Source organism: Amblyomma mixtum, chromosome 2, assembly GCF_055824585.1.
Source record: "Amblyomma mixtum isolate Tamu chromosome 2, ASM5582458v1, whole genome shotgun sequence".
Lineage (NCBI taxonomy): Eukaryota > Metazoa > Arthropoda > Arachnida > Ixodida > Ixodidae > Amblyomma > Amblyomma mixtum.
In genome coordinates, this window is record NC_143013.1 from 132,681,924 (window position 1) to 132,692,255 (window position 10,332).

The following is a 10,332-nucleotide window of genomic DNA, read 5'->3' on the forward strand; positions in this document are numbered from 1 at the left end:
AAACTCGTAAGCACGTTTGATGCTAATTATATTGTAGGACTGAAAATATTCTGCTGTTGACGACAGGAAGTCTATATTGGCGATGTTACGAATATTTTTTTTCTGGAGTACGTATATCCTCTGGACATTTCTTTGTGATGTAGTCAACCAAACTAAATTGCAATAGTTAGTGTAGGAGGCAAACAAGGCATTGTAGACTTGTAGTTTTATTTTTGATGGTAGAAAAGAACGGCAACGTGATAATGTCCCTGTAACTGTTGAAAGCTTTTTGCAGTGGTTATCTATGTGAGAGTCCCACATAAGATGAGAACTAAATGTTATGCCAAGTATCTTGATTTCTTCAACAATCTCAATAATTTGGCCTTCGCAGCGGATATCTTGCTCAATTTTAACTAACTTATTTCTAGCGCGAAAAATAACTGCTTTGGCTTTTGAGGGGTTGATCTTCAGCTTATTTGATCGTGACCAAAAGATTAATTTTTCAAGAATGTTATTACCCTTTGATATAAGAGTATTAACATCACTGCCTGATAGCAAAATACTGCTGTCATCTGCGTACACGCTAAATTTAGCCCCCCCCCCCCCCCCCCGTCAATATGGCCAATATCGTTTATATAGATGATGAAAAGTAATGGGCCCAAGATGCTACCTTGTGGTACACCAGTTAATATTGGTAGAGGTGAAGATTTATGATTGCCAAGGTGAACACACTGAGTGCTATTTTTTAAGTATGACCGAATTAATTCAAGAGATTTGCCGCGAATTCCATAATGTGTGAGCTTAAATATTAAAATGTTGTGATAAAGAGAATCGAAAGCCTTACTGTAGTCAATAAAGAGACCAAGTGTAAAGAGTTTTTGATCAATATTTTGCAACACAAATTCTTTAAGTGATAGAAGTGCAGATTCGGTTGATCGTCCCCTTCGAAATCCAAACTGGTTATCTGAGAGCAAGTTACGTGTGTCCAAAAACTTGGTTAATCGTACAGATATTATTTTTTCCAAACCCTTTGAAAAAACAGGTATTACAGATATTGGTCTGTAGTTTCTCGCACCATTTCTATCCCCGCTTTTATATATGATGGATACCCTAGACCTCTTCATAGCAGTAGGAAATACACCTTTTTCTATAACAAGGTTGAATATGTATGCGAGTACCGGGACGATATGCTGCAAAACGTGTTTTACGGGCGTAATCTGTAAGTTATCTATATCCAGGGCTTTGCTGTTCTTTAGATTCATAAATGTGGTGTAAATTTCATGTTCAGTTATTAAATGGACAGCAAAACTCTCTACAGAGCTATTGTCGGTAGGCTGAACAGCAGGAAGGCAGCTGTCTTCTGCGGCAATATCGACAAACACTTTATTGCAATGATCAGCCAGTTCTTTACCAATAAGCTCGCGGTTATTGTGTACTATTCTGTCAGGAATAACATGTTTATTTTGGCGACCTAAAACATTATTTATCACCTTCCATGCAACTTGTAAATGCATGAAACTTGTAATTGCATGCAACTTGCAACTTCACGAGGACATCATTCTGCTTCTGTTCCTTTCGGTAGGGCTTTTGACTCGCCGTAGCGGGTCAGGTAGTGGGTCGCTATAATGATCCACTTACTTCCAGATGTTGACTGCGCGAAAGGGCCAAGCAAGTCCATTTCGATCTGCTGAAAGGGCCTTGAGGGGGGTTCAATGGGATTCAGAAATCCTGCTGGTCGGGTTGGACGGATCTTCTGTCGCTGACAATCTCGGCAGGTTTTCACATAATGTGTGGCATCGGCATACAATCGTGGCCAGTAATACTTGTCTTGAATGCGGCGGAGGGTGCGAGAAAACCCGAGATGTCCAGCTGTCGGCTCGTCGTGTGAAGCCTGAAGAACTCCGCGCAGACTTGCAGGTACAACAAGGAGGTAGGCTGTTTTGTTCGCTGCAAAGTTCGTCTTCACGAGGCCATCATTCTGTAAACAGAACGAAGACAATCCTCGCTTGAACGAGGCGGGGTGGGAAAAGAAAACTTGCCTTCCAAGTATTCGATGAGGCATTTTATGTCGGGGTCTGAGCGTTGCTGTTGTGCAAGAGAGCTGGAGCTGATGGGTCCCAGGATGGCGTCCTTATCGTCGTCCGGCGGCGGTGCATCTACAGGGGCTCGTGATAGGCAGTCGGCGACAGAGTGATTGCGTCCGGACTTGTAAACGATGGTGACGCCAAACTCCTGGAGGCGCAGGCTTCATCGAGCGAGGCGGCCAGAGGGGTCCTTCAAACTGCCAAGCCAGCACAGCGCGTAGTGATCACTGACCACCTTGAATAGTCGACCGCACAGGTAGGGCGGAATTTCGATGTAGCCCAGATGATGGCAAGGGTGTTGTGATGTGCACACTACACTGTCGACGGATTTATGGAACGCGGCGTGTCGACAGTGGTGCGTCGGACATCGGAGCGCCGTGCGTGCCAGCCCCGCGTTGCGCGTGTGCGCGTGCGAGTAATGTGCGCGAGGCAGGCACGAGGAGCGTAAGGCTACGTGGCAGGAAACCGAGGTGTAAAGGAAGACACCGCACCACAAGTCTAGTCGTCCAAGCGTGGAAGTGGCAGCGATCGGACGTTGGATCCGAGCTGTCAATGACTTCCCTTGGATCATCGATGCAAGATCATTAAGCCTCATTCAAGCGTGGAGGTGGCAGCCGTCAGACTTCGGGTCTGTGCTGCCGTGGACCTCCCTTGAATCAACGACGCAGGCCTACTGCGATCGCCACTTTGCTGCCAAGGCTTCCTTGGATAGGCTGCACAAGCCTACGGTGTTTGCGGAACGCCGTCGACAGGACCCGGCTACAGTTCTCCTGCTGCAGCTGCCCAGTTCTTGGGGGCGACTGACAAGAGTTCGTCAGCGTCTCCCGTGTCATCTCCGTTCCTCCTCTCCTGGCTCTCTACCACCGCCTCCCTGGACGCAACGCCAGCGACGCATCGCAACTCGCCAACCCGCGTCTGTGTCACCTGCAAGGCCTTCCCGCTCCAACTGGGACGCTTTGTATCCGGTGAACTCTCGCCTTTTATGCGAAGCATACTACTTTAGCTACCACTTCAGCCCTTCACCGTGGTTATGCGCCTCCAAATCACGTGATACATGACGTCACACCACGTGACACGATGACGTCACGGCAGTGGAGAAACGGGGGCCCACCTCGCGCCGTCGCTGTGGTTGTGCGCCTCCAAATTACGCGACACGATGATGCTTCGCATTCTCCAGGCTTAACCAAGTTAAGCCTCAGCCATTTTTTGTCTCTAGTGTTGTACGCGTTTCTAGTGTGTGTTTTCCTTGATGTTTTCGTATCTTTTATTGGCTCCTTTCCTTTAAAATATAAACACGGCTTCGTTTTGTTTTGTTTGATTTCTTTGTTCCTTTCCTCGAACCTGCACGCGAAAGCGTTCTGCTTCAGCAGTCGGGGACGCGTCACCCCGATTCACGACAAGGCACTCCTTCTCGGTTGTCGAATAATTAGCCTCGGCTTTGGACAGGTAACGGCTAGCGTATGCGATGACTTTCTCCACTGCGTCAGTTTTCTGAACGAGAACAGCGCCTAGGCCCACACTACTAGCGTCGGTATGAATTTCACGCTCAGCGTTTTCATCAAAGTGCGCCAGGTGATCGCCTGATTTCGCGCTGTTTTCCGCTGCTTCTCGGTGAACGATTCACCGAAACGAAAGAGAACAAAAAGCAAATGCGTTATCTCCATGTCAGCCAAGAAGTTCAACGTGAAAAGAGCTTTTATAGCAAAATTAGGGCGCTAATAAATCGCGTCCTCCACGGCCGGGATTAAACCCGCGTCCTCTGGCTCAGAGCTTAGCACTCTAACCTTTGAGCCATCGCGGCGAATTCATACAGGCGGCGTTAGGTCCAGTGAACAGCATCAACGACGCCCTTCCGGAAACCCATGTGCGTCTGGGAACAGCATTATCCATCGTTCTTGGGCCCATAAACCTCGCGTTACGAAAGCAATTGCGGTCAGTTTTAACCGCACGGCCTCAATCATTATCACGGCGGCGGACAGAGATATCTGAACCAGTTCATTGGCGCCTGGTCGGTCAGTTGCAATCAGCATGCGGTAGATGACGTGCCGCCGATAGGCCAAATTCAGAGAGTGTATGATGCCCATGTACGCTGGCTACATCTTCCACGCAAAGGCGTTTGGGCAAGTGACGCCATGCCGTGTGACTGGCTGGGCCAGCGAGGCGCACAACATGAATTGAAACTGCGGATCGCTGACATTTGTTAATCACAGCCCAGTCACAACGTTGCCCCTGCCTCACGCAAGTTGTTGATCAATCATGTGCTAAACGGACAGAGTCTGAATTAGATGTGCGTAAGTCGCGAGACTCAGTAAGAGTCTTTCAGCCAACTGGTATGTTCTGAACGTAAAACATATTTAAGTTGTGGATATGGACGCACTGCATTGGACATCTTGCATTTAACTGTGAGTAAAATTTTCTTTTCGCTCAATCCGTGCAGCATCGAATTTCTTGCTAAAGCCACATTTTTGCGAAACGAAAGCGGCAGCGCTTGAGATTTCATGAGCTATATTTACACTTCGTAATCCTAAGGAACCCGTGATGCAAACGCTTGAGGTCTCTTATAATTTTACACACTGGGTAATACCGATCAGTAAGCGAACTGATGAGGCTCACAGATTTGTTTTTGTGCGAGTTTTAGGGGTACAAATTGTTGTCGTCAGTTTGCCCGAAAGCTCATGTGACCGTGCAGTCATACTGAAGGAGACCGCGCGCTGCCGAGCGGTAATTATTCCGTTGTTTCCTAAATCTGAGATGTCAAATCGAAGAGGCTGATTGCACGGTCTTTGCATAATGCATAGGGGTAAAATATCCGGACCTGACGGTTATCACTCACGCGGGACAGACTTGGAGCGGGCGCGCGTTCTCCTTTCACGTTAACGGCCGAAGCAGCGCGGTGGGGCAGTGGCGACCCCCCACCGCGGGGCGGTGGCAGGCGGAAACAGACCCCATTGCGAAGGCCGTGAGAAAAAGCTGGCTCTGGCTTAGCTAAGGTTAAGCCTGGATAAGCGAAAAGCTCTCGCTGCTTTTCAGCCAACTTCCCAGCTCTTGTTGTTGTTGTTGTTGTTCACCTCATGGGATGGCGCATACCCACAGAGGGGGAGCGGCCAAGAAGAGGGGTGCATAGAGAGTTTTTGAGATTTTTTGCTTGTTTGTTTAGTTTTGTTTTCTGGGGAAAAATAAATAGATAAATTAAGTAATAAAAAGAAATAGCAGAATGCTGAGGAAAAGAATCATTATGAGAAAGCAGAAAGACTAAAAAGAAACAGGGCAAGCATAACGCACGCAGGAGCTGGACTCAGCAAGATCTCTAGCAGAGGGAGTTGATTAAGAAATAAATGAATGAAAAATAATAATAATAATAATAGTAACGGTGGATAGAAAAAAAATGTAATGATGTGTAAAAAATTAAATAAATAAATAAAGAATAAAATATTAGCAAGGTAACCGTTTAGATTCCAGTAAAAAATTTTGAATGGCGGTAAAAACAGACCTGTGGCTGTAACCGAGAATGGTGGCCCCAAATGACAATATGATCGGGCTGCTCAAACTAAGGCCAAGCTGTTGCAGTGGTTGCTCTAAATATCGACGTCTCATCATGGTGAAGCGTCGACAAAACAACAAAAAATGGTCTATTGATTCTTGTTCACCACAGAATGCGCAGACGGGAGAAAGCGCCAAACCAGACCTGTGCAAATAAAAATTTAAGGGGGGGATCCGGCAGCGCAGCCTAGTTAGAGAGACTTCAAGCTGTCGCGAATGGCATGATTTCCTGCTCCACGGATACTGAAGATGCAGGAAATCATCACATCTTAAAATTGATCCTGATGTCATGCCTAACAAAATGCTTCTCCGAAACCTCGCTGCTGTGATGTACGCTGTAGCCGGGAGAATAGGTAGCACGGGGCCATTGAGGGACGCTTTTGCCAGGCTATCAGCCACTTCATTGACTGTCACACTGCTATGACCCGGTACCCATATCACATGTAAAAGGCTCAAATGGGGAGGAAGTAATGATAAGAAGGTGTTGAGGATTGGAGAATCCGTAGCTGAGGCAAGGGACAAGCACAAAGAAAAGGAGTCAGTAATGACACCCACTGCGGAGAAAGAAGGGTCTAGTTTCCGAAGAGCAAGCACCACCGCCAGAAACTCCGCTTGGAAAATTGGGGTGAAATCCGGAAGACGCACAGAAAAAGACCAATCCAGAAGCGGGCAATATATTCCCACTCCTGCCTTTTCATCACATTGGGAGGCGTCAGTAGCAATCATTATGGAAACAGGTAGGCTTTTTAAATGGTCTTCTAATAATCCATTTAAAATGCTTGATGGTAAATGCTTTGCATTCTTCGGGAAAATGTCATCATAGACAATTTTCACGGCAGGCCCACTCTTCTGTGTCGGAAGTATGTCAGACAGGAGTACATTTAACGGGTGAAGTAAAGATTGTACCAGTACTACCTGCGGTGTATGAAATCGAGGCCAGTGGATTCCAAAAAAGAAGGTCGGCTGGCAACAAAACACAGACGAGGAACGGTGGAAACTTGAGTCATATATCGTGAGGTACGTCTGAACAGTGAGAAATTTAAATCTAGATACTAAAGGTGGAATTCGAGCTTCAAGGTAAAGCACGTCGTTGGCTACAAATTTAGGGAGGCCAAGGCACAACCGTAGAGCTTCCCGCTCTAAAAGAACAAGCGGGCGAATTTTGTAAGCAGCTGAACCAGAAAACAGCACTGATCCAAATTCTAACATTGGTCGGACGTACATAACATAAATCATTAAAAGTGCATCTCTCCGCATTCCAGACCGGGGATTGCTTAATCTACGCAACATGCCCACAGCACGAGTGCCTTTCGCTGCAACATGGTCAATGTGAGAGCGCCATGTGAGCTTGTCGTCATAAATGACACCAAGATATTTTAAAGACTGAACTTGGGGAATAATTTGTTGCTTGTAAGTTAGAGAAAGAGCAACAGGATCTTGGAGTCGGAAAACAAGGGTAGCGCATTTGCTAACATTTAAAGTGAGTCGTAGGCCACCCAACCAACTCTCAAGCAAGTTCAGGTAAGACTGCAGACGCACGTAAAGAGAATGAATGTCAGGAGCAGCCGAGAAAAAAGCAATGTCGTCCGCATAGACGTACGTGCGAATTTCGTGATGACTGGGAATTGAGCTCAGTAGAATGTTGAAGAGTATGGGTGAAAGGATTGCCCCCTGAGGAACACCTCTAGTTTGTTTATACCATCCAGAGTTGACACCATGGAGTGAACAATAAAACTGCCTCTTATCTAGGAACGCCGAGAGCCAAGAAATTATGTAGTGTGGAAACTGCAGAGTCTGCAGTCTTTGCAATAATATGGTGTGTTCCACACTGTCGTAAGCTTTGGCTACATCTAATGTAACCAAAGCAGCATGCATTTTTTGACGCCGCGCAAGGAGGATTCGACTTTCGAGGTCAACATGGGCATTCCATATTGAACATTTTCGACGGAAACCGATTTGACAGTGACTGAGGATATTTTCACTATCCACAAACTCCGAAATACGTAGGAGCAAGACCCTTTCAATTAATTTAACCACATTGGATGTCAATGAAATAGGTCTAATATTTTCCAGAGAATAGCCGCCGCCATTATTTTTAGGTAAAGGAATCACTTTGGCGAGTTTCCATACAGGAGGAATCCAAGCATGATTGATGGAATCATTTACTAGCTGTAATAAAGAGTTAGGATACTCCTCAAAGAGGATCTTTATCATTTTTGAAGTTACCCTATCAGGTCCAGGAGCAGCTGATGGTAACCTCAGCACTATAGGCGAAAGTTCTGAGAGGGTAACCTGAGGGAAAAGCTTAATCTGATCCACTGACGCTACACACACGGAGTGCAAAGGTAGTGCAGACGAGAAACGCTTCTCTAATCCTTTGGCAATGGTTTCAATGGTGTCTGTTGCTTCTTGCGGAGTCAAGACACATGAGGGAAAATTACCTGGGGCCGGTACCTTTTTCCGCGAGTGTAAAAATCTGAAAAGTGCACGTCGGTTTCCTGATTTCGTCAGGAAATCGAAACGCTCAGATTCATAATCGTCTTTAGCTCGCGAAACCGTGCGTTTAAAAGTGGCTGCAATAAACTTATAATCATGCCAATTTTTCGGGCACTGATTGTGGAGGAGCTTCTTCCATGCAGCCTTTCTGCGTCTGTAGTCCCGCGTACAGTCTGCATTCCACCACCTTGTTGAATTGGTCCCTTTTGATGTACGCACCAGGAATTCGGACTTTTTGCGGCATTCCTCAATAGCCAAGCAAATGTCTTTTGAATTATGATCGTCTTCAGAACTTAACGCTGACGCAAGAGAAGAGCGCAAAGTAACCTGGAACTGGTTATAATTAATATATGATCTCAACTGTGAAGACGCTGGAGTTAAGCGGCAGTTAACCTCAAAAATAATAGGTATGTGATCACTAGATGTACCACAACCAACTGTCGACCAATTCAGAACAGGAACACAAGGGCTGGAGAAAGTTAAATCTAATACAGATACGGTTTGAGCCCGAAGAAAGGTCGCCAAACCTGAATTCATGCACATAAGGTTGTTATCTGTAACCCAATCCCAAAGGCGTTTGCCACAGAGATCTGTCTTATATCCCCACGATACATGGTGCGAATTGAAGTCGCCTGCCAACAGAACTGACTTCTGGCAATTGACTAGTAGAAGATCTAGAGGCCTTGAATCCTGCACACCATTAGGAAAATAAGCATTAACTAATGAGAAGGGATAGCACCCAGGAATTACAAAGTCTAAAGCCATCATCTCACAGTCTAGAGAAGAGAACTGGAAAACAATTTTGGCCCTGTGACAAAATTTTGAAGAAACCAGAATGAGCAACCCCCCTCCTCTTGACTGGCGATCTTGGCGAAATGAGGAATAATTTTGTAAATGGAAATGTTTTTCAGGTGAAAGCCAGGTTTCTTGCAAAATGATTATGTCTGGATTAAGTTGTGATGAAAGGTAAAGTAAATCTGTTGAAGCTGAAATGAGTGATCGACAGTTCCACTGGAGTATTCGTAACACCCCTATGGTGGCGCAATCTGAGCAGCAGCAACTGCCTGCTGCAAAATATTTTCCTTTGGCTTAGAGCCCAGCTGTTGTTTCTTTGATTTCGGATTTTGAGGAGAAGACGGGTTAGACATATGGGAGCCACTGCGTTTGAGGACTCGCGTATCTGTATCCATCATCTCTGCATCATGAGTGACTGGGACATCATTCGAAACGCCGGAGCTAATAATAGGAGCATCAGGACTAACTGGTTCCTGGGGTGGCGATATGACCGGTAATGAAGGTTGAGAAAGCAACGATGGCAAACGTGTCATCTGTGAAGATATTGCAGATTGCATGGCCTGAGTAATCTGCGTAGCGAGAGCGTTTGAGATGCTCTCTGTGACAGTTGATACAATCTTTTCAATCATTTTCGTCATTGAGGCTTCTACAGCAGTCACTATGGCCTGCGAGACAGATGCATCGAGGGCGACACCTGAGCGGGCTGCCACACCCGCATAGCCGTGCGCTCTTTCTTTAATTTCAATTATGGCTTCACGCCGCGAACAGCGTTTGCGGTCAATTAACTCAACAATTTGAGATTCCTGAGCCCGAGAAGGGCAATCCAGGGAATTTGCAGCGTGATCACCCCCGCAAAGGCAACACTTAACCTCCTGTTCGGTGCATGCAGTCGATGCATGGTCATTGCCGCAATTGCAACATCGCAAGGTGGACTTGCAACCACCAGCACTATGTCCATATCGCCAGCAGTTGTTACATTGCAGTGGCTTTGATGGAAGGGGATCGACCCGGAAGATCAGTGGCCATGCTTTAATTTCTGACGGGCAGGAAGTACCAGCAAAAGTGGCAATGACTGATTCGGTTGGTATACGCACATTATTCACCTCCCGGCTACATCTGTACACAGCAACAACGCCTGCCGCTGAGAGAAGGTCGAGGGTCTCCACCGGAGACATACAGGAGTCGACGCCACGGACTAGACCTTTTGTGCAGGCGAGATGGGAAGGAATAAAGCTGTTACCCGGAATAGAACCAAAGGATGCGCAGTTTAGAAGATCCGGATCGGTGTTTCTGCGCCGTCTTCTTCTTCGTCTTCTTCATCCTCTTCATATTGGCACATACCCACGTGGGGGGATTGGCCAAGGTACAGTGGTATACATAAGGAAATTTTCATAGGATTACGACAAAATATCGGAGCCAAACGTGAATTTTGAAAAAT